A 25,727-nucleotide genomic window follows, 5' to 3' on the forward strand; every position below is an offset into this window, starting at 1 on the left:
ATGTCCTGCCAGAGAGTTTTAAAAAATGTAATACAGTTTCATGTGTATAAAGAAGACTAAAGACTAAAGTTTTGTACAATTGGCATGTATGTTGAAAATCTTCATTTTCATAAAGAAAAACTGATGGAATAATTATATTTTAGCCTGGGAAAATGTCTCCTTTTGGCTTTTGCTCCATCCATTTCTCCCATCAAAAAATAGCTGCTGGTTGAGACAGGTGCTATTTTTACCTAGCAGCTAAAATATTCCTTTATTGACTTTTCATTGTGAATGCTCCTTTTTCCCCATCTCACTGAATGGGTGTTTGGAATTTTAGAATTCATTAGATGAAGCCAAAGACATAGGTTAGGTGGATTTCTGTGGAAATGCCTACAGCATGTCAGGAGAATCAGCTTACTTTTCCTGTGTTCAATCTTGCCAGCCTGTCTTAATTTTGGGTGAAACAAACCACTGTATTTAATAGACTCTGGCATGCATGACCCAACCCTTAACAAAATTCGGGTAGATATGGAATCAAACATGAGCTATTTTGCACAATTTAATGCAAGCCACCTGACATGCAAAGAACAGGAAGTCCTGCTCAAATGAATTTTTGGCCCTGTTTCTATGTGAATAGCTGTGGGAACTGAAAGAAAGAAAAGAAATTATAAAAATATTTAAATATTCTTGTCTGCTACAGTTCATTATGAAAACAATGAGGACAGAAAGGACCACAATTTATTTTACACTTCAGACATTTCCTGACACTTATCAGGTAATTAATCTAACAAAAGGAACAAGAATAATTTTTCATGTTCAGTAACTCTTCTGAGGCAAGGAGCCTGGTGGAGGTTGGCTTCCTGCAGTGATGACTTTCCAGGCAGCCAACCCTGGAGAACATGAGCTTCTGTGGAACACAGCTGGTCCAGCTGCCTCACACCAGAGCCTTCAAAGTTATAGCTTTTTCACATCATCCCCATTCAAGTAAAGAAAGGAAAAAATGAACAACCTTAACACCATGTGTCCTCTCTGATATCTATAATTTAAAGTGAAGTGCTCCATTGGTGGGAGAGTTCTAACACACCATCAGCCATCTGAAAGTCAGACCTTTTAGCCAAAACCTGCTATTGTAAGCCAGTCGGTAGAGTAAGACAAACATCTTCACACTTATCTCCATCCAAAAAGAAATGCGCTTTAAGTCTCTGCTGCCCTATGTTGCTTTGTGCACCACAGTGTTTCTCTTGGTCTTCTGTGGAGCAGCAGGTTAATCTGTTCTTTTTTAGGGCTCATCTGTTGTGGACAGACACTCCAGTCTGAGCTTGGAAGAAAGCACTACTTTTCTGGTTTCTGTGATAACTTCTGAAGGAGATAGATCAGGTGTGTAAGGGAGAAATTTTTAGTCCATGATATATGGCTTAGCTGCATTGAGCTTGTAACCATACCATGAGTTTCATTCTTGGCCTCCTTCACCAATATAAACTGAAACATATTAAAAACACCAAGAGAATGATTCAGTGTGAAATTATCACCTTGGATATCCTACAGTGTCAAAAATGGCACACAGAGAATACATGTAAGCACCTGAATCACTCCCAGAGTTTTGTAGCAACAGTTGTTATCAGAAGTAACGTTACCTTCTTGTACTTTTAAGTTTGCATCCAGATTGCACAGAGAATAAAGCTGTTTAGATCTCCACACTGCTAGAAGTCTCAATCACTCAGGGCACCCTCCCAGTGGTTTTTTATACCTGACAAAGGATGTGTTCCAGTTACCCAGAGTCAAGAAGTCTGATAGATGCTTTATCAGCATCTAAATTTTAGGTGCTGTGCATTGAGCAACACCAGGCTTTGCCTAACACTAAAACTGAGAGCCTCTTAAAAGATGTGGCTTCTCTTTGCCACATATTGAGGGAGGCTGCCTTCCTTCCTTTCTGCCCAGAAAAGCCTCTGTGTTCTGTGTGCATGGAAGAGGAGAGTTCATGGGGTCCAGGCGTGAGGCTCTGCTTGCCAGCACTGTGCAGCTGTGGGAGGCACATGGGGCTCCACCACAGCAGAGGTGGTGATCCAACCCTAACCCTGTCCTGAGCACACATGGAAAAACAATTCCATTCAGGCAACAACTGAGCTCTGCTCTTTAATTTGTACAATTATTTATTTTTGCTTGTCTTAGGGCAGGGTGGGCAGTGTGCCAGAGATAAGCAGTGAAGGGGAATCACCAACCTGAGAGGCTGGAAAAAGGAGGTTGGGTGGGGGGTGTATTGGTTTTGGTAGCATGGGGGCTACAGGGGAGGCTTCTGTGAGAAGCTGCTGGAAGCTTCTACCATGTCCAGCAGAGCCAATCCCTGATGGTTCCAAAAGATGGACATGCTGCTGCCCAAGGCTGGGCCAATCAGAAGTGGAGGTAACACCTCTGTGATAACATAGCTAAAAAGAAATCAAAACAAACGTTGTAGGGCAGTTTTAATTCCAGCCAGAGAAGAGTGGAGTGAGAACATGTGAGAGGAACAGCTCTGCAGACACCAAGGTTAGTGGAGAAGGAGAGGGAGGAGGTGCTTCAGGTGCTGGAGCCAAGATTCCCCTGCAGCCCATGGTGTAGTGGATGGTGAGGCAGCTGTGTCCCATAGCCCTGGAGAACCATGGGAATGTCCATGCAGGAGCCCCATGAAGGAGCAGGTGGATACCTGGGAGGAGGCTGTGGCCACGTGGGAGGCCTGTGGAAAGCAGGACTGAGCTCCCAGGCTGGAGGAGCCTCTCCTTGGGGAACTGCATCCTGTGCAGTTCACACAGTGATCCACGCTGAAGCAGTCTGGGGAGGACTGCTGCCTGTGGGATGGACTCACATTGCAGCAGTTTTGGGAGGATTGTTGGTTGTGAGATGGAGCCATGCTGGAGAAGGAGAACTGTCTCCTATGAGAGGGACCCCCTGGTGAAGCAGGGAAAGAACTCCTCTCCCTGAGCAGCAGGAGAAGCCTTGGATGATGAACTGACCACAGCCCCCACTCCCTCTCTCCTTGTGCTGCTGGAGTAAGAAGTGGAGCTGGAAGGAGTTGGGGGGAAGGTATTTTAAGGGCTTATTTTACTTCTCATTATCCTGGTCTGATTTTGGTAGTAATAAATTCAATTAATTTCTTGAAGCTGAGCCTGTTTTCTTGTGGTAGTATTTGGTGAGCAATCTCTCCTGGTCCTTATCTCACTCAGTGCATGAGCCCTTCATCAAATTTTCTCTCCTCTGTCCATCTGCAGAGAGTGATGAGTGCCTTTCACAGCTGCCTGACATCCAACCAGTGTGAACCCACAACAGGGGACAGGCATTTCAGCCCAGGGAGGCACCCAAGCCTGTTGGCATGAGACCATGTTGGCTCACTGCAGGTGGCTCCACCAGGCTCTCCATGTGCTCCTAGAATGCTCCTGCCCTGCTGGGCAAAGGAGACAGCTCATCTCCCAGACTCAGCAGGCCCACATGGTGCAAGGAAATTAGCTCTCCAACTCTGTCTTATCCCCTACTGAAGCCCTGGGGTTACCATTTCTGTAATTTCAACCTCCTCTCTTTAAAAACACACTCTGTAGCCTGAAGCTTACCTCATCCTCTCTTGCATTCCCTTGTTATTATTATGCTACTCATCCCTCAGCACAGCCATGAGATCTCTGAGTCCTGTTGCTCTCCACCTCCAGCCTGGAGCAGCTGCAATGACTCCTCTCAGGCTGACCATGATAGCAGGAAAGAGAGAGTGGGGTTATACTCTAAATAAGACAGTTAAATACAAACTATCACTGAAGGAACTTGCTGTTTTCATTGTATTGTATTAATTGTGTCTTTAATTGATATTTATGTGTCTCTGATTACCACAGTAGGATTAGGAAAGATGAAGAGAAGGCAGACACTAGCACAGAACCAATAATGTACTGTTTTTTGTACTAATAGTGCTCTATTTATGATCATGTGAAGCCTAAATTACATTCCATTAAAATAAATAGAGATTTTCTTTTTATTTTGTTATGTCAGAAACCAAGTGTAAGATTTACCTTTAATACAAAAATAACCTAATTGAGCTCAAGGAGCTGAGCCAAATCCTGTTGGTATTCACCCCCACACTCCAGCCCCTCTTCCTCCCCCACCCCCCTGGGTCCTGTGGCTCCACTAAAGCCTCTGCTGATTTGCAACAAGATGAGAGAAGAGTTTACATCCTACATATTTTTTCAAGCCATGCACAGGAACTGTAATGGAGCAGTGCAGAGGCACTCCAACTAATTGGATGCAGATGTGTTCTTCTTCTTGGAAAAATAAGACCAACTGGATGATCAACAAGAGCCAAATGGGTAATTTCTTTTTAAACAAATTGGTTTTATTAACTTTAAAATGCCCATAATCCAACTAGTCTGGCAGACTTTGGATACTATGAAACCACAAGCAGTATGCGATACCTGTTATTATCTCATACTACTTTTGGCTGCGATCTTGCCATTCTGAATAAAAGACTAACATGTAAGGCTGAAGTCTCTCTTAAATAAAGGGTAGCATGTGTGAGTGCTGCCCCAGGAGATGGCCAGGAAATGAACTGTTTCAGGCTAAGTTCTTTACTTGTGCCTTACTTTCTTCATTTGTACACTCTGCCCACAGAAAGCCTCTAAACAAAGAAGAGTGCTGTCAATGGGAAGGAAACCATGCCAGTCTTGCTCTTAGTGGAGAGGAAGGGTTTGAGTGATAGTTTTCAATGCTACTCACAATCCTATCAACCACCAACACACAGGGAGCAGCAAGGCTGACATATTAAAAGTTAACATGAAGCCCTTTAATATAAGAAATGCTTCTGTCAGAAAATAAATTCTTATTTAGCTCACACCTTTGATACTGATGGGAGGAGTGTGATGTCAGTGCAGGAGGAGATGCTGCAAAGTCAAAAGGATCCCTCTGAGTATGAACCCTGTGCTGCTGCTTGACAGCTTTGACATTCTGAGTGACAGAAGACCAAATGAAGGGCCAAGAGTTGCACACTTTATTGAATAATTTTCTTCCTTTGCAAATCAGTATATTTTTGTTCCTTTTTGCCAGTTTTATTTCTGTGGAAAATAATCCATCCTGTAAAATGACTGTTTTACTTTACTAGAAACATGAACAAAACCAATGGGTATTGTCAATACTCTTTGGAAACAAAATGTTTGGAAGAGCCAATACTGTCAGTATCTGTAAAGTTTGGGTATCCAACTTCTTAAACCCTCTGGCATCACCTGATTTCTGGGTCCTGCTCTTTGGGTGATGACTAGCAATCTGAGAGGGCAGCCAGAGATTTTAATTTCAGAATTAGGATTGCTGGCTACCAAATGACATCTAGAATTTACTGTGAGAGGTCTCTATTTTTCTAGTCAGTTTAGAGCAGGTCTTTTTCCAAAAGACAGGCATAATTCAACAAATGAATACAGTGCTACTGAAGCCCAGCTACAGTATCAGTTAAAGCTAGGTGTGCACATTAGCTTTGGAGAGCAAAATAAAATGGCAACAATGGCAATATTCTTGCCCATGAAAATAATAAAATTATAGGAAAAGAGAAAAAGGAGCTAAGTTGCCACAGAATAGAGAAACCATACAGATCAGGTGGAAGCAGCAGAAAAAAAACCCCAAAATGCTGGTGGTTTCCTATTACTGATTTGAGTGAATATAGAAGTGCCTGTCTTAACAAGAGTCTTGCACCAGAACAGTGGGGTATGAATAGCAGATTTGAATAATTACCTTTGAGATGATTGCCAGTTCAGATTATTTGAGATTGCAATCACTTCAGATGTAACTTCTTTTATTTTTAATTTTAGAAATGTGATAAATTAGAACTATAAGAAGAGTAAATAAGACTCTAGTGAGACTCATCCAAAGATGTTTGTCCACTTTAGTTTTTAACAACAGAATAAATGACAGCCAGAGCCAGGCTGGGATGCTCAGGTCACATGAGATTCAGGAACAGACACTGTCCTCATTTAAGAGGAATTACACATCATAGGCTCCATGAATCTGAATGCTCTGTGCTGCAAGGTACTGGCAGGGACCCAGGCTTACCCTTCAGGTAAATCCACTTGTGTTAAAAAATGCACTTCTCAAGGGTTTTCACTAGAAAATTACTAGTCCCTTAAAGCCACATAATTTATCTAATTATGGATTGCAGCATCTAAATACAAATGTCTTGAGGTCATGCTTGAAAATATGACCTGCAGAGATAACTCCAGTGAATTTGAGAATGACCATTAAGAAAAGTAAAATATTCCAGTTAATAAATTTTGAGAAATATATTTAAACCAGTCCTTTTCAAACATCTCAATTAATGAGAAGAGAAATTGTATAAAATTATCTTATTAGTAATTCAGATTATGTCAGGTTTCCCAAATAGTGCTTTTAGCTGCCTGGAGCTGTGTGCAGATGCTTTTCCTCTTTGGGTCAGAGCAGGGTGCCTTGGCAGTGGTCAGGGTCTGAGTGCATATACATGGCTAGGAAAGTTTTATGGTTTTATTTTTTAATGGTAGACATACCTTGGAAACAGTTGCAGGATTCCTATTCTAGGTTTCATTTTCCACAGCTGTGCAGCTGTTATTTTGGCATCTAACACATCTGGCCTTTAACTGTGTTCTCACTGCTCCACAGTGTTTGACAGACTACGTGGTAGAGCTCTTGCATTCACAGGATCACTGACAGGATCAAACCAAAGAAATGTTTCATTTGGAAGGGACTTCTGGAGGTCACCTCAACCAGCTTTCTTCTCTAAGCCAGCCTAACTTCAGGACTAAAAATCCAGTTAAAGCTTTATCTTTTAGAAAAGGTGTTTTTTAAGTTTTCTTTTTTAGTCTGGCAGTTTTACACTCCAAATGATGGTTCCCTAATTTTCTGTTTTCAGGTAATGTTGTCTACCTACAACATCACTATACTAAATATAGTTGTCTGTGTAAAAGACACTCTCTTTCAAATCACTGTGGGAAACAGCTGCAGTTCACCTATCATGGCTTTGCAGACAGTCAGTGGTGAAAATTTTTTTTTGTTTAAAATGTATAGAATTGTCCATAGTTGCATATATGGCTTTAGCCTAAATAGAGTTCTGCTTTCATTTATATATAATAATAATTATGTTATAGATATTATTATATTTATATATTATAACAATTAAGTTATAGGGTCCTTTTAAGATTATTATGGCAGATTCAAATTGAACCTAGATACAGCTATAGAACCCATATCAAATGAGATACTGATGTGCTAAGATCTTCAGGAGAAACATTTTAAACTTCAAAGCAGGATTTGTTTTTCTAGCTTTTGTTCACACCCCTGTAACCAAAAAACTGACATGATTAAATTCCAATCTTGCTGGAGGACTTCATTTCTCAGACAATAATATCTTACATATCTGATTTTCAGTTCTGTTTTTACAGGTTAAGTTTTTCCTCTTTTTTATTCACTACTCTATGCAATTTTTGTTTATCTTTCAGAAGTCTGCTCTGGCAGTATTTCATGAACTGTTATACAATTCTGACACTCAGGGCTCCAGCTAGTCAATGGCTTTGCTTTGTCCTGGCTATGTTTGTCTGTGGCTCAGAGGTATAATCACTAACAAAGTGGAGAAATTATTTGCAATCACACAATTATTGTCCCAGATTTGGATCAACTTTCAGAAAAATCTGCTCTGTAAAGGATCACAAGGAGACATGTGAATAGCCTGTATCCTAATTTCATAGGAAATATCAGGATAGCTTTCTGTAATAGGAAGGGTTGTATGGCAAAATAGGCAACTGGTGTGTATAAACCCATAAGCTGCTGTCCTGCTGGGCTCCGAAAAGCCAGATGGTTTTATTACTCTTGCCACTTGCTGGAGAAGCTGCTGATTCTGCCAGTGTTTGGGTAATAGCTCTGCTCTGGGATCTGTCAGAGCTATTGTACATCCATCTGGCAAAAGGTTTAGTGATGCACGAGATCTCCAGTCTCCTGGACAAACAGAGAGCAGCGTGCTCTGCTACAAACACAGGCTCTGCCTGCCTGGCAGCTGCTCTGTGCACACCTTGCAGCTCTGACCCAACCCAGGCATGTGAACCCCAACACTGCGTGCCCATCCATGGTCTGTGGAGGAGAATGGCTGCTCATCCTGAAAGCTGCTGACACAGCAGCCTGAAATGGACATGAAGAGCCTGAGCCCCTGAATGGAGAGATAGCAGCTACCAATTCGTTTTGTTTGGAAGAGCATTCACCTATCGTGTCTATGTGTAATGTGCATTACAGTAACCACCTCAAAACACAGACAAATAAAAAAATAAAATACAAGGCTAGCTTAAGAATTTTTGAGAAAGAAAAGTCGAGGTCAACTCTGAAAAGTTTCTAATATTCATTTATTTATAGGGCCTATGGAACAGAATATGTTAGTTGGAAGTTAAAGTTAGCTGCAAAACAATGGGGGCTGGTAGAATGAACAGAATGATGAAATCAATGCACTTTTATAGAGAGATAAACTATCTAAATCCATAACCCTATAAATAATAATGGCATTTTAAACCTGTTACTACACTGTAATAAAATGAAACAATAGCAGCAGTTATAAAGCTTTTCATTTTCTGGAACATTAGAAGTTAGAAATTAGAGCAGGAAAAGTTACCCAGAGTTTAATTGCTGGAAGAAGCGCAAAAAAATAATACAATTTGGACAATGATCAAGTATCTCTGAGGGGTACTCTCAGCAGTGTCACTGTGACTGTGAGCTTTCCAAGCTTTCTTAAAAACTTCAAAAGCATCTGTACAGGATCCATTCTAAAGGACCTTGCCTCTAACAGAAATCTTTGAGTATGTGGTTCAAAGGGAAACAGTCATAGATTCAATAAACCAGTCACCACATGAATTTTTTTAATCTAGTCTGTGCCATTTGACTGGTGACCAAATATGAGTAGTTTTTATCAGCAGGTAATTTCATTATTTGTGTCATAAGGTCATCTTTTTCAAATTTGTTGAGAACTGTAGAGAAATAGGTCAAGCAACCTTATGACAAATACAAAGCTACAACTCCCTTCACTCTAGGAAAGCACTTTATTTAAAAAAAGCTACCCCTGAGGAAATGCAACAAGTGAATCTGAATTAAAATAAGTGGCCTAGAATCATGTGGTTTTGCTTGAGAATGGGAAATATTAAATACAGTCACCTAGTATTCTTTTCTAAGTATTTCTCAGGCATTGAGAAAGTATCAGGAAAGGCATACCGTGAGTAGCTAAATGATCTTCACTCTCTTTTCAGTTTTCAGCTTCATGTAAAAAAAAGAGAGAAAAAAGAGCAGTCAAAGCACAGATTTCCTTTTGTACAATTATGCCTTATTAAAGGACAGGTTATGTTGAAACTGTCACTTTGGTTTCTTTTGGTACAGTCATATACAGTCATTGAGACTGACACAACCTGAGGCAGTCATTTAATGACTGACAGTCACTGTCTTCTCAATGAGATACTTTCTGCTTTACTGCTACTTTTCTTTAAAGAAGTGAGAAAAGTGCATGCCAATGGCTGGCATTTTTCACAAATGTAAACTTTCCTCCTTTATATTCTTTTCAGAGGGTGATGCACATGGCTGCTCTCAGAAAATTCATGAATCATGGTTTCCAAGGTCTTTGTCATGGTTCGTATTGTAACAAAAGCTAGATGGACAATTGACAATAATTTATGCAAAGGATTTAGCCACTTTCTCTAGTTTAGAAGTTAACTTCTCGACAACTGTGAGCACTATGAATTTTCTCACTCTCCACTGCTGCTTAGCTCTTGAGATAAGTGAACAGTAGTGTGAAGGTGGTTTACAATCTGCCTGGTGCAAACATTCCTTGTTGTAGGCTTTGTCCCCTGACCTCTCTACCTAAGCAGCTGTTGCCATCCTGAGTGTGCACCACTGCATGTGTGTGAGCATGCTGTGCCAGCAGGACACTTCACAATGTGCATGAACAAATTAACTTTGTGACTTTGTGGGTGTTCAAACTTGAGAGATTACAAAAGTTCCTGGATGGCCCTTCACTGTTCCAGGGAAAGAGTGAGAAAGCACAATGGAAAAAGAAAACTGTTAGAAATAAAAGGAGCATGCTGAAAAATTTAAGAATTCTCTTTTCTTCCTCTGCATAAGGAGTATCCTTATATTTGCCATATGCATATCCAGGCTTAAAAATAGCTGGAGTCTTTCCTGACTGAGAGGGAGAAGGGTATAAACCATATGTAATGGCTGTCCAATAGACTTACAGCTACATGTGAATATACTTGTGTGGTCTTGGCTGTGACTGATGTCATCGTGTGTCTCTACAGATGCTTGCCAGGTACACTGGAAACAAATCCATTCCCTGCTGTACTAATAGCACTATCCTTCCTGCACAGAGCCCTGGCCAGCTTTGAGGAGCTTGGAAGGGGTTTTTAAGGGAAGTCTATTGATGAGTTCAATGAATAAGTGATGTGCACACTGCAAAGCTATTTATTTATGAATAATGTACATAATGTCCTTTTCACCCTTTTAAAAGGTGCAGTATTTGAAAGCTCTTTCTTCTGAGACATCTTTCCAGCTACTTCACTACCCAAAAGCTTCCTTCCCTGATTTTCTCTCAGGAACACGGCCCAAGTGTTTTCTAGCTGGCTTTTGAATTATTCCACCTACATGATCTCTGGATGCTGTCATACCTCCACCACCATTATTCTGTCCTGTGATTCTGGAGACAACCTATGGAAAGTCAATCTACTCACAGAGCAGTGGGTGGTTTGGCCAGTCTCCTCCGTGCTCCATGGCTGTATTTAGCTATGGACTTCTGTATTTCATTCATTTTACTTCTAAAAGTACGCTTAAATACTTCTTTTTCTTCCTTTCAATTTCAAGATTTCATCCAGTTTGTGCCATAACAAGAGAGAACAGGAAATAATAAAAGCCGAAGTACTTCCCTAAGCGTGAATTTTCCTCTCTGGGAGAATAAAGGGGACAGATTTTATGGGGATATCACTAACATGTATAAGCTCTACCAACCCTGGCATTGTGATGATGTAAAACTATATCAAACTGCTAAATAGAAAAACATTTGGAATTGTTAGACAAGACAAAAAGGAAACTAAGCTGAGAGAAGATAATTAAATACAGAGGATTTTGCAGTCCCAGAGAACTCAAGAAAGCTGTCTACCTTTGGGCAAAGAGCTTCAGGTTTGGCTCAGTTATTTGTTTTCTTCTCATGTGTGATATGATGTTGCTGCTGATAAAATTGCTGCCCAAATGCTAATTTTTCTATCACCTGTTTCAGACGAGTGTTTGGTTTTTTAAGTAGTGAAGATAAAAAGCAGTGAAAGTTTTAAACTGATCTGCAATCCTACAGTTGAGTACTTCTGTTTCGAAATATTTTTTTTCAGACTAAAATTTTCTTACACAAAGGTTTTGCTGGTTTTTCTTACTCCTTTTAGAAGATAGATAGTTTGCCAGAATTCATTTATCTATCTATCTATCTAATGGTCTTTCTGTCCCAGAGGAAAGAATAGTGTGAAATTATTCATTAAAACTAGTGTTTGGTTCTAGCTGAGGATAAAAATTGATACTTTTAAAAAAGTTTTACTGTTTCCCACATCGAAAGGATGCATGCAGCTACTGCCCATATATATTTCCCAAACATACTGTCTTTTGTTTCCTTCCGAGTTCTTCCTGCATATATTTTTAATAAGTTTTGCCTACACAAAATTGTTCTATGCTAGTCATCCCCATCTTCTCATTATTTTCCAATACATATGAATATCTTGAACTCCACCCCTTAAAGCAGACCAATCAATTACAGAGTAACAAAAAAAACCCCTGGAAATGAACCAAATTATATCTCCTCTGAAACTGAAGAGCTTGAGACAAGTAGAGTGTAAAGAGGTTTAATTTGGTCCTTCATCAAATAGACTATTCCTCTGTGAGAAATAAGTTTAGACCAGGAATGAGCGCAAATATATAGACTCCTGAAATTCCAGAAAAAAAATTGATTCTGACCACTGTCCAGAAACCCTCTCTGATCATGTTTCTCTCCCATCTATGCCCTTTTATTGTGCTGGACTAGTTGCAACCCCTGGTAAAGGAACTCAATCAGGGTTGAAAATGGTTTTTCTGTACTTACTCTGCTAATACTTGCTGCAGTGTGAAACTTTGTCTCACAGCTCAAATCAGGAAATATAATGTTTCTGTTTATAAGTTAAGTCTTTTATTTTTCTTAGAATACAGCAATTGAGGAAAGGTTTGGCAGGTTGAATGATAGGATGCACTTTGTCTTGGTGCACTTCCACCTGTGTTAAAATGAAGACTTCATAGACAGGGATCAAGTACACCCTCAGCAAGTTTGCAGATGACACCAAGCTGAGTGGTGCAGCTGACACAGCTGAGGGATGGGATGCCATCCTTCAGGGACAAGCTCAAGAAGTGTCCCATGGGAATCTCATGAGGTTTAACAAGACTAAGTGCAAGGAGCTGTGCCTGGGTCAGAGCAACCCCTGGTATCAGTCCAGTCTGGGGGATGAACAGATCCAGAGCAGTTCTGCTGAGAAGGACTTGGGGCTGCTGTGGGTGAGAGGAGAGGCTGGACATGACCCAGCCATGTGCCCTGGCAGTCCAGAGAGCCAAATGTGTCCTGGGCTGCATCCAAAGCAGTGTGGGTAGCAGGGGAGGGAGGGGATTCTGCCTCTCTGCTCTGCTCTGCTCTGGTGAGATCCCACCTGCAGTGCTGCATTAGCTCTGGAGTCCCAGCACAGGAAGGACATGGAACTGTTAGAGCCAGTCCAGAGGAGGCCACCAAGATAATCAGAGGGGTGGAGCATCTCTGCTATGAGGAGAGGCTGAGAGATTTGGGATTGTTCAGCCTGAAAAACAGAGGGCTTCAGTGTGACCTAATATGGCCTTCCAGTACCTGAAGGGAGCCTAGAGGAAAGATGGAAAGAGACTATTTATTAGGGCATGTAGTGACAGAACAAGAGGGAATAGCTTCAAACTGAAAGAGAGTAAATTTAGATTAGATATCTGGAAAAAATTCTTTATCATGAGGGTGGTGAGGCATTGGAAGAAGTTGCCCAGGGAAGCTGTGGATGCCCCCATCCCTGAAAGTGTTTCAGATCAGGTTGGATGGGGCTCTTGAGCAACCTGGTCTAGTGAAAGATGTCTGGAACTAGATAATCTTTAAGGTCTCTTCCAATCCAAAGCATTCTGTGGTTCCATGATTCTATGATTCTATGATTCTATGATTCTATGATTCTATGATTCTATGATTCTGTGATTCCATGATCCTAAGATTCTATCTGACTTTGTGCTGGTGTGGTCAGCCTTAGAAAATTGGTATGATGTTTATAAGACCTTTGGCTCATTGTAAAAAAAACCAAAAACAAAACAACAAACAGAGAAAAAAACAAAACCAAACCAAAACAAAAAACCCCTAAACAACAAAAAAACAGACAAAACATGAAGAAGTGAAACCAGAAAATCTGCTGGGACAGGGCAGAGGAGTGAAGGTATATATGGTAACAAGTAATTTAAGCTTTTCTTAGCTGGGCTTAACCCAAAAAAATTTCCTTGGATGGCCAAGATAGCTGTAATACTTAGTATTGTAATATTTAGGGATACAATAAGTCCATATGGCTCATCTAGATTCATTCATTTATCTGTCTAGCTTTGATATCTTGTAATATTTTTATCCTCTAAGTGCTTACAAATCTATTTTTTCAGCCAGTATGTTCCTGAATAAAGCATGTACTGTTACTTTTGGTACTATGAGATTAGCCAGTGCAGAAAATAGTGAACTCCCTTGGCATATGCTTAGTTCATTCGCCTAAGTTTGTGCATTCTATAAATTATTCAGAGAAGTGATATTAGTGGATCAACAACAGCTCTGGTTCATCAGGTCATATTAACAATCTTGGACCATTACGTTGGTGGGGTGCCAAAGTATAAGGCAGAGAGTGAATTTACAGTGCATATTTCAGAATAATCCCTCTACACACAGTGTCAAGGTCCATTTGTGAGATATTCCTATAAAATATAATTGGCAGTGCAGCTCCATCCTGAGAGTCAGGGATGAAATCTGGGACCTTTTATTAAATGCATTTTTTTCCTGTCATCCCTCTTCTTAGAGCTCTGAAGATGATTGCAATCAGGAGCTACATGTAGGCAGCCATTTTATGTATTATCTGTTCACTTCCCCCATGCTTTCAAAGTGCTCCAGGATGATTTTTGCTGAAGATTTTCCAATCACCTTTTTCTTCCTTTTACTGGTCTGTGTAGAAAATATCTATAATGGGGTGCAATTGAGAGATTCTGATTGTCCCTCCATTCAGTTGCCTAGGAAACAGACTTGTGGATATCCAGCTTTTTCCTTCATTACTGAAGATGCCATTTACAGTTGATTTCCTCCTATGTCTCCTTTGCTGTGTATATTGGTGAAAAGGAAAGGACACAATAAAGCTTGTTCTATTGTTTTGTTTGCTGTTTTAAGGTGTTATTTGTTTGTAGAATATTTGGGTTATAAAGTCTGAATGCATTGTTCATGACAGATAGCCATGCCATGGGCAATATAGATAGCTGAAGATACCACATAATAAATTCCTTTCCTTTTTCTTTCTTTCCACTTTTTTTTTTTTTTAATTTTTTATTTCCTTCTGCTTATTGGGAAAGAGTCAAATGAAAATCTGGTTAGATTACCACAAATTCTCAAATCTAGTTTTACCTGGAAAATATTATCATTGTATTAATTATTTTACAGTTCAGATTAAAAAATAGAGGTATAACTGAGAGCAGATTTGTTTCCTTCCACTCACTTTAACATTTTCTTACGTACACTGAAGTGGAGGAAAACAATTTTGCAGCTGGGACATGGCATACTCTGTTGAGAATGGATCTCAATCAGTTTAAGCACCCTAACCCTAAAAAGCTCAAATTTGGCATCTTGCTCTGAAAAGGTGTAAATGGTGACTCAATCTCCTATTTAAGTGCAGCATAAATTTATTCTCAGTAAAAGAAAATATATTAATCATTAAGAACTCCAGGTATTCATTTGGATGTGTGTTTCTCTCCTCTCTGCTTTCTTCTCTTTATTCTTTTCCTTTGTTCTCATTATTTTGGGTCCTTCTATTTCCTTTCTTCCTCTCATCCATCACTTTTATCTTTTTCATCTTCTTCCCTTTATCTGTTCCCTCTTAATATTTACTCTTTGTCTGTTGTAACTGCTTTTCTTTCACAGAGTCTTCCTAGCCCCCCCCCCCCTTTTCTTCACCTCCCAGGAAGCATCCCTCTTTTGAGAAATATGCCATATTTAGTTTCAAAGTCATCTCCTACCCATTTTGGTTTGAAAATTATTTATACCAGTAATAAAGAATACTGAAGGGCTGGGTAGCAGTAAAGAAGGTTGTTTATAGGCTGGAGAGGAACAGAAAAGCATTAGACATCTCCTTACTCTACTGGTTTCTCTTCATGTGCATCCCTCACTTTGCCTGCCCGGGTTTTGGGTAGATCATCCCAGGACCACCAAGCTTTTGCCCACCCCCCCAGTAGCCTTCTGCAGTTGCACATCTCCTTCCTTGCCTAATTCTCTCTTCTGCCTACTGTTCCTCCCTGTCACAGCCCTCTCAGTGTACTTTTCTCTGCCTCTGCCTTGCCTCCATTTTCCTTAGATTGTTCTTTACTCTGATTACGTCTCTGTTCTTCTGACCCCAGGGTGACCGTGAAGTCACCCTGGCTCTGTTTTGTTTTGTTTTATGGTATTTGTCTCAGTGGTGTTTTCCCCTTTCGTTTCCTGTCCTCACAATCTATTTTTCCCCTATTCCTCATCTCTAAGCAACTTGACCTGCTTTATTTTAGTGCAATCAGCTACCCCAAGCTGGAGCAGAGCAGGTAGATTTGGACAGAAGTCAAACAGCAGAAAAAAACACAAAGAGCAAAGACAAAACCTGTCATCCACATCAACAGGGCTGGCCTACAGTTCAGAGAGAGAAAAGAAAGGAAGAACAGTGCTTTTTCCTGTGAGTCAGTGCTGGCAGAGGAAGGACGACAGTGACAATGATCTTTGGGGTCTTCCTCTTTATTCTCTGGGCTCGGGTCTGCACTTCCTGCTATAGTTCTCTCTTCCACAAGGAAAAGGTACCTCGGGTGTTAGTGCATCCTTACCACTGCCTGAGGGAGCTCAGACAAAAGACTTGAGAGAAGGTCAGTGAACTGGTGATCAGAAATTATGGCAAATTTCTTTCTGGACACACTAATGGAAATGAGAAAGGACACACTGCTGGGTGTATTTTGTGTTCTTACACTTCATCTGCAGGCAGTACTTTGCTCTGCAGATATTGAGGTGGTAGAGGGATGGTAGAGAGGGATGGACATTAATTTATTTATGTTAATTTATCAGCTGAAACTGATAGGAGGTTTTTTTCATTTAAGGTTTTCTGTTTTCATCAGAAAATGTTAATGGGCAGAGAAAATGCAGAGGTTTTCATAGCAGTATATCCATTTCTAACACATTTTTATTGGGAAACCTTTTCCAGTCTAGATGGGGAGTTATAAAATAATCATTATTTTGGTAAGATAATTCAGAGGAAATTGTTTCAACTCCCTTTTTATCTAATTGAGATACTGATTTAAATCTGTATATTAAATAACTCAGTTGGATGCCTCTGTCACAACAGTACTGACTTGTCTTTTTTGAGGTAACAGTTCCCATTTACATAGTAGGCTTTGATTTTCTGTCAGTCAGGATTTAAGATTTACTTTTTATCTTAATAAGTTTCAGGGGATAGGGAAAACTTCATTATTATACAGATACATCCTGCAAGGCCTAGTTCAGAAACCTGATACATATCTGTTCTCTCTTCTTCCTCCACTCACAAGGACTCATCTTTGGCTCTGAGTCCTTTGGACTCCCCAGGACCTCCACAGATCTCCTGAGGGGGGCAGAGAAAAGAGACACCAAACACATAATATGGGAGGCAGCCTAAATAACAAGTTTTAAAGAAAGACTCAGGTGAAATATTCAAGGACAAAGTCAAAAAGAAGTATTTAGTAATAAAATTAAATATCTTCTTTTATTTGTGCTGTAATGATAATAATTAGAGAAGCTCCCTGCTCTGTGCAGTGGTACTTTTTGTCTTGAGCTGGGATGAATTAAAGAGCCAAACTCAAAGTGAGGTGTCTGACTTGTAACTCACAGCATCCTTTTTCTAGTCGGGGTGGTCGTGAGCAAAATATACATAATACACCTCTGCCCTCTTGAATAATCCATTGGGATTGATACTTGAAGAGATTACTGTTTTCTTCAACAAAGGTTTAGAAACAAGTTATTATTGTGTGAATAGAACTCAACTTGAAAGGGAACCTAACAGCATGTAAATATGTTAACAATAATCAAACCTTGTGGGTTGGAACATATGAGAGCCACGGCCAAAAGATTTGTGGGGGAGACAAAAGGAAGAATCCCCCTGTCCCTTCCCCCTATTCCCCTCCATTAGGGAGACTTCTGGAGGATGAGTGGTTTGGTGTCAATGTTTGGTCAGTAGGGCATGAGCTACAGCCTGACCTGCACACAGAAGCATCCATGTGCACAGCTCAGTCTGCTCCTGAGGGAGCCTGTGCCAGCCAGAGGCACCACAGATGGAAGAAGCTGGGAGGAAAGGCTCCTTCCACTTCCTCTGAAGCTCATCACATGTATCTGTTCAAGGCTGGTCACAGTCGAGCACCATGTTATTTTGCTGAATTAGGCTGTGGGGTTATTATTAACAAAATAGAAATAAATTGAGAACAGAATGGAAAACAGCTTGCAGTAGGGAGATTTATGACTTACATATCTTGTGTGTACCCTGACTGCAGTCATGACCTAATTTCTCACCAATATAAAAAAGGTAAGAAGAAAAACCTCTAGTAAAAAAGATAGAGTGAAAGGCTAATACAAAACATACTAGGTAACATTGCTGTTCTCTTTGATGAGTGCATTAGGGACTAATTTATCTTCTTTGAAAATTCTAGAGATCTGTGTCTGCTTATTGAATGAGCCTGCAACATTAATATTTTGTTTTTGTTGTTCTTGCACTTCGTAGGTTTTATGTTAAACCTTGATAGAATTCCATAAATCCAAATATATCCTTCCTTGATAGAATTTGATAAAGCAGGTATTTCAAAAAAGATTTGTCTTTCTCTGTCTTTCTGTGAAGAGTGAGAATGTTTTAGGTTTCCTCGAAAATGCCATACGTTGCCCTATAAAGACTTCAATCGGGAAAGCCTCCATTCAAGAAAACATTTAACCATATGCTTGACTTTAACTTTCGGCATATGCTTAAAATCTAGCATGTGCCGAAATTCCTTCCTGAAAAGGAATGGGTTTAAGCATTTGCTTATGCTCTTTCCTGGATCAGAGCCCTATAAGTTATACACCAGATCCTGCTGCCCTCACCTACAGAGTTGAACTCAACTACTCATATTCTGGTCAGTATTTTTAAAGCAATTTCAATGGTTGGGATGGTATTTCTTCAATGAAAAAAAAATAGAATAGGAGACCCAAATTTTCTAGGTATTATTGAAATTCTTAGCTCTCAGCAGAGACTGGTTCTTGTTACATACAAGGGTTCTGCACTGTTCCAGTATCATTTTGAGTAATATTGTCAATGACTTACACAGTAAAACAATATTTGGCTTAATTTACTTTTGGATTTTGTGGCCAATATGTACGTATTTTAGTCATTGATGGCCTGGTTTAAGATTCTTAAAATGAATTTAAGTTAGTTTGCCAATTTTGTAAAAAATAGATTGTCTTCCCTTATTTTGGATAGAAGGAATCATAGAATCATTAAGATTGGAAAAGACATCCAAGATGATCTAGTGCAACCTTTGACTGACCACCACTTTGTAAATTAAACCGTAGCAGTGAGTGCCATGTCCAGTTATTTCTTGAACAGTTCCAGGGACAGTGACTCCACCAGTTCCCTGGCAGCAGAAATTCTTCCTGATGTCTACCCTGAACCTCCCCTGGCACAGCTTGAGGCCTTTGATTCTTGTCCTTACCATGGTTTCCTCAGAGATGAGGCTGACACCTACCTTGTTACAACCTCAAAAACTGTGAAATGGTGAGAGCTCTTCTACAAAGGTGGATGCATTCCCCTATTTTCTTACTTCTTTCTGCATTTTACAAAGTGAGAAAAACTTTCAATAATTAAGGGGAAAAAACCCAAAACCACCTGCTTTTTCCCAGTCCATTCTCATATCCATTAATAATGACATGGGTTGTCTTTATTAATGCTGAGTGAAATCCTCTTTGAAACAATACATCACTTTGATCCTTGGGTAATTACCAGAGTTTAACAATTTTTACTCATGTTTACTAAACTTAGAAGAGTACAGTTTAAAAAAGATGTATCTGCAGGGGAGGGGAGAGGAAAGCAGGCAGGCACAAATTCCTGTATTTGTGCATGGGATTTGTTCATGCACTTCCTGCACCAACCCAAGTAAGCATAAGAATCAGAAACTACTGGGCAGAAATCTTTCTTGGGAAGTCAAACTCCCGCTATTTCCTAGAGGTCTGACAGCCCAGCATTGAACATATGCTTCATTATAATTAGACCCTCTTGCACTCTATTAACAAAATACTTTGTAATTTGTACATGTTTGTCTTCAGACAATTATGGTTATTTCATACACCCTTTTTCCTTGTTTCCTAGAGGATCATTAAAACACAGAGTTGAGAACTAATAATAATGTAGTATGTATTCCAGACATTGAAACACATATGCCAGAACCACCAGGGGAAACAAATCACATTTTAGTATTCAATCTCCAGCAGCCTATGGGTCTGTCACTGCAGGCATATCTGCAGACACCACTGCACTCTGCTTAGAGCCCTCTTGGCAGAGAAACTCCAGCTGACAAACTCTGAAATACAGCTGACACTCTGCATCTGCTGTGTACGTGAATGGGGAAATGAGGGTGGTGTGCTCTGCACAGAAGCAGTTATGGGGTGCTGGTGGCAGTTCACCTCAGGGACTTGCTAACCAGCTCTAACCTGCCTCCTGACAGGCAGGCAGTCAGTGCCAGCCCCTCTCACAAATTCATAGCAGCTCCACAGGGTTTGCACAGGAGCCCCTTGGCTGCTGACAATTGCTGGAAAGCATTTCAGGCCACATGCTTTAATGTGAATCTCATGTAAGAAATATTTGTAAGAATAATGTTGTGTTTTCTCCAGGCACATTTCAGGGCAGTGCTGGGGACACTTGGTTCATCTTCTTTAACAGAAAGTGGTATTACCTTCATGGAGGAGGTGAACTGTGTTTTCACCAGATTCCTCTGGTCTCCGTCTTGGACTGGTGACCTTCCTGCTCAGGAGCTCCACACTGGGAGCATCTGAATAAAGGGAAAAGGGAATTTGTGCTTGGAAACTCCTCTGAACCCTCTCTGAACTAACTCTGAACCCCCTCCTGAACCAACTGGGGATTATTTCCACTATCCATATCTGATTTCCTTCAAATTTTTGGTACATTTGAGTTTTCATATGAACCCAGCTTTAGAAGTAGAGGACTGGATCCATTTCCTCTTTATTTATTATCTAAGCTCCCTAATCTTCTTTGTCTCCTCACACTTTGCATGCACTGTGTATGACATGACCTGTGTAGGGCACTTGCTATTTTCAGTCCTGACTCAGTACTCCAGCCATTGGCTATTATTAATCTGTCTTCATCTTCTATTAGACATAACAATATAACATTGGAGAAAGTCAATGAGAGGTCAGTGAGAGACCCTTAAAACAGCAGATCCTTTGAGAAAGCATAGGTTTACAGTAATCTCATTTTGGTCTGTCTGAAAATATTACTTAAGTTTTTAATTTCCTGTAGGAAAAAAGTATAATAAAAATAAGTCATGTGAAAGCAAAATTATTAATTAAACATTCATATTAATTACTCAGGTAAGTAACCTAATTCCCTTGAATCAAAGGAATTAAGTGAATATTTAATTTAAGTCTGAAGTGCATTTCTACACACTGTGGCCTGAATCTGTGGTGGGGGTACAGAATATCTCATATAAGTCACCAAAACTCCCCAAATGGCCCAGAAAGGTAATTCCACAATTGCTGCTCATTTGCAGTTAAAGACTTTGAGTGAAGGACAGAAAATAAGATTTCCAGCACAAGTTAACAAAATAAAATACTTCACTTTGTTTTATGAGACAGTATAGAAATCACCAGAGATCTAGACATTATCTTATAAAAGATGTATTTTAAAGCTAATGCATGCCTGTCAGTATAAAATAAAAATGTATTTGTTCACACTTGGCTAAGCTATACACCTGTGTAAATTAAATGCTGGCCTCTTCATCATATCTCAGCATGATACAGAGATCTACCAGCATAAAAATCTGTTAGAGATGCCTACTTCTAAGACTTCATCTTCTTGACAAAAGTGTTAAAGCATTTTACTAGAAAGAATCTTAATAAAGACTGAATGTAAATGCAGAATTGTCAGACAGATGGAGGAATCATGCAGAGGAACAGGCAGCCAGCAATGGATGAGAACCTATACAGGAGGGTGTAAAGCTAATTTTAATCGACTTTATTCTTCTAGCTTTGTGGGTTTTGGGTTTTTTCTTATGCTTTTTCAAAACAGTTTTGTGCTATCAAATGGGCAACTGGCAATTACATTCCCCATTCGTACTTGAAATAGCTGGAATGGTTATTGTTGTTGATATTATTCACAAAACAGTAGGGCTTGGAGTCAGCCAGGGACTCCCACTGTGCAAGGGACTATACAGACGGGGAATAAAATGATAGTTCTGTCTTAAAGCACCATCCCATTTCATTGTGCTGGGAGTGAATCTGTGTTCATACAATATCCCTCCCACCCTGTAATGCCGGGTTGAGAGATCCAAATCTGTGCTGATTTTTCCATAACAAGTAGGGATAAGAGACTGGAAGCTTTGCTGCAACAATAAGAGACTTTGGCCCTGTCCTGTTATTCTTGCTTTTGAAGTAGTCTGAGGATCATATTTTAGAATCTCCAAGTTTAGTACTTGTTAAAACTAGACATGTATGAATAACCAGAAGGCAGAGAGTTACACAGGGCTAACATTGCAAGGCAGTTGCCCCTCAGTTGCACCCCTGGATTGCACCCAGGCTGGTGGGAAATTCCTGCAAGCTCAGGGTGCTTCCTCGGATAGGCACTAAAAAATACACTGTCTTTACCTAATGAGAGGCAGGTATTATTTACTGGATTTCGCATGAGAGAAAAACATATTCAGTGACAGTGAACCCTTCCAAAAGGTCATGTTAATTTTGGTAATTTGGGAGACGGAATGGGAAAAGGAAGAGAAGAAGAAACCCTCAGGAGAGAGGGTTTCAAGTACACAATTTCCAGAAAACCATTTCATTTGACTCAGTGTGACCAAGTTTTACAATACTGGCATCACTACTAAGCCAAATAATCTATTGTTTGATCAGCTGAGATTTCAGTGTGTTGTTGATACCTAAACTTGCTTAGATTAAAAACTAATTGAGTCTTTAAATACTGGGCATCTTTTTCAAACTGATCTTTTAAATTTTAAAATTACTATATTGTTATTCAAGCCCAAGATCTTAACTTTTCTGAGAGGAAATACAAAGGAAAAAATAGTTTTAGCTGATAGTAAAAACTCTGAACACAAAAGTCTTCAAACAATATTTGGGCTTCCTAGCTTTGGACAAGAGAACAGAATTTACTAAAATGTGCCATTTTCTGTAGTGTTTAGCTTTTGCTTCTTTATAGAAACCCAACAAAATGTGGAAAATCACATCTTTGAAATAATATATTTTTTATCAGCTAAGTATCCTGAAGGCTTTTCCTCAGTAACAATGAATTATGAATAACTCATACTTCCTAATATTCCCCAGATCTCTTTGCAGGATATTCAGCTCCTGCAAAGAAGCTGAGCTCTGCTCTTTCATCATCTGTGTTCCTTTTATTTCCTAGCCCTGCAGTGCTGTACTCAGTGACTCTGACATGGCCCTATCCACACACTCAGCAACCTCTATGGATTGCCAGGGTATCCTGCCCTCTCCAAAGCCTTTCTTGGGCATCCATGGCTGCGCCTGGGAACTCTCAGACAATGCTCAAATGCTAAATAAAGGGACGGAGCTAGGACACAGCTGACAGAACATGTCCTAACACTTGGAGGAAGGGGTGCAGCTGCATTCCCAGATTATACTCCGGAGCTAGGAATGGCTGCCAGCCCCGACACAGTGGAGTCTTGAGGAAAATAGGAAGTTTGACATTGCTTGGCTCTCTAATGCCTTATAAGAAATTTAAAAGAATCCAGCATGCCTTCCCTGTTTTCAGGGGGTGAGTATGTGTGTGTCACTTCAGCTGATGCACTTCAGCTGATGCAGCTATGTCATTTCAGCTGATGGGAGTGTGGCACCAGCAGGGTGAGGTGGCCTCTCCTGCCTGCCCAAACTACAGAGATCTGTGCTTCTGGTAGCCCTGCCCCAGAGTGTGCACAGGGACTGTGCAGGGAGAGAGACTGAAGATCAAGGAGGAGACATTTTACCCAAAGGCTTCTTGCATCTTTTTTTCTACATACTCTCAGGAAGAAGAGGAACCGAAAGTGGCCCCTGAATACTATTGGAAGTAGCAAACCTCCAGCTGTGCTTGCTTTTCATATTGTTGTTTAAAAGTAAATAATTACCATGTGAGAAAACCACAACGGCGGCACTTGTTTTTTATCCCACTCCCCTGCTATACTCCTGTCCCTCCTCCCTCCCTCCCTCCCTTTCTTTTCCTGCTCAACCCCCAGTGCCACTGGTACATGTGGTCTAATTTGCCTTGTGCAGCAAAAGTACAGCTCGAAACTCAGCAAAAAAAGCTTTCCCCAGCAAAACCTAACCCCTCAAGGTCACAAAACTCCTTGTTACCATGCTCTGCAGGTTTCTGTTTTGCAAGTGCCCAGAGCAGCACCCACAGAGACACCAGGGGATCCTCAGCCAGGCAGCCCCGGCAGCCCCTGCCCTTCCCAGGCAGCAGCCAGTGCTGCTCCTTGGATCCACTTCCCAGAGCGAGCTTCACAGCTCCAGCGTCCTTCAGAATGAAGAAAACTCCACTGTGCAATGTTTGTTGGTGTTTTCTCATTGTCTGGTTTTCAACTAGTAAGCTTAGGAGTCGCAAGTGATTTAGCTGCACCAGCAGGGGCAAAAGATGAGCTGATTTAGCCCACTTCTCAATACTGGTGTTATTGAGTTTAGGTATTCCTTAAAAATGTCATCTTATTGTGTTAAATGAAAAAAAACCCTAGACTTGGCCATTCAGACAGACTTCCAGCACTGCAACATATTGGGAACTTCAGCTCCTACTGAGGGAAAGACCTGCAACTGCAGTTTTTCCTTACAAGCTTCACAAACAGTAAGTATCTATTTGACTAGTGACTAGGATACCTCTTTGTATTATTCGTATTCTGCTACTGCAAGTATCTTCTGGGAAGTACAGACCATTCAATCCCTCGAGGTCAGCATCTCCCAGGAGGTACTCAGCAAGCTACCATAATCACCTATATTACTTATTGTATTTGTTAATGGGATTTGACACCTTTGCCTTCTGGCTTCAACTGCAGCCTACACTTACAGTCTGAAAACACTGATTAAATTACTCACCTAGTAATTTTCAGGATCAGGACGACATTCTGAAAAACACACATTGCAATTTGATCTTGTTGTATTGTACAAACTCATTTGAAAACCCGTTTCAGCAAATCATTTAAGCCCATGCTGAAGTACCATTGAGTGACTTCACAGAGAAATATTTTTTGCATATAATATTTGCTCTATGGCATTATCATGTAGCTTTCTGAAAGGAAAGTGGATTAGCTTCAATTGTTGTTACGATTTATTATTTGTTGAGTGCTGACAGTACACTTCAATGGAACTTGAGGAAGTGCTTAAAGTTAAGCACATTTTCAAGTACATTGCTGATCTAGGGCCAAAAAGTGAATCTGAGACCTTCTTTGTTGGAAAGCATAGACACGACACCAAGGAAAAGCATTCTTTAATTTTCCCTTAAGCAGGAAACTGGTTAGCCATGTGGGTCTGTTTTGCAGATAAAAGAGTCAACTGTGAACCATTTATCATTTTGATATTCCAGTGCCAAAGAAAAAGTGTCTCAACTGTTCATATAATAAGTTAAATGCAAATTTAGGAAAGTGGCCAACAGAACACACATATTTTCCCAGAGAGGATAGGATGTAAATACATCACATGGGTCTTGCAACCCCCATCCCAGCCTGATGTCATGTTCTCTTGGAGGGCTCTACATGTGCTCAGAATATTTGCCCTGGACAGACATACAAGGGTATGGTCATCTCCTAGTAAATAATACACCAAAGAACAGCTTCCGAAAGTAACAGAATTTCCTCTCTGCTAAACTGCTTGTTAGTAGTGTAAACACACACTAGATACCATTAGCACAGGAGAGCACTGGGTAGCTCCAAACTGCTGGAAGTGGCATGTGTCTTTGGTATTGCTCTGCAAGGTGGTTCTTAATGCTCCATCTAGCTTGTGTGACTGCTCAGCACCTGCTAGGAGTAGTGCCTAAATTAGCTAGTCTGGGATTGTATACTTGTCTTTTCTATGACATGTGAAAACAAAGTCTAACACAATAGAACCTTGTCCCTGGCTGTAGCCAAGAGGCTCAATAAGAACAACAACAATAATAATTATGCTTATATGTTGCCTGAACACAATTCTGAAACATCTGTGGCCTGTCACTATTATAGTCCAGAAGCTATAGCCTAAGTGAGATTTTTTTGGA

The sequence above is a fragment of the Lichenostomus cassidix genome, chromosome 3 (assembly GCF_008360975.1).
Source record: "Lichenostomus cassidix isolate B80296 chromosome 3, HeHo_3.0, whole genome shotgun sequence".
Taxonomy (NCBI): domain Eukaryota; kingdom Metazoa; phylum Chordata; class Aves; order Passeriformes; family Meliphagidae; genus Lichenostomus; species Lichenostomus cassidix.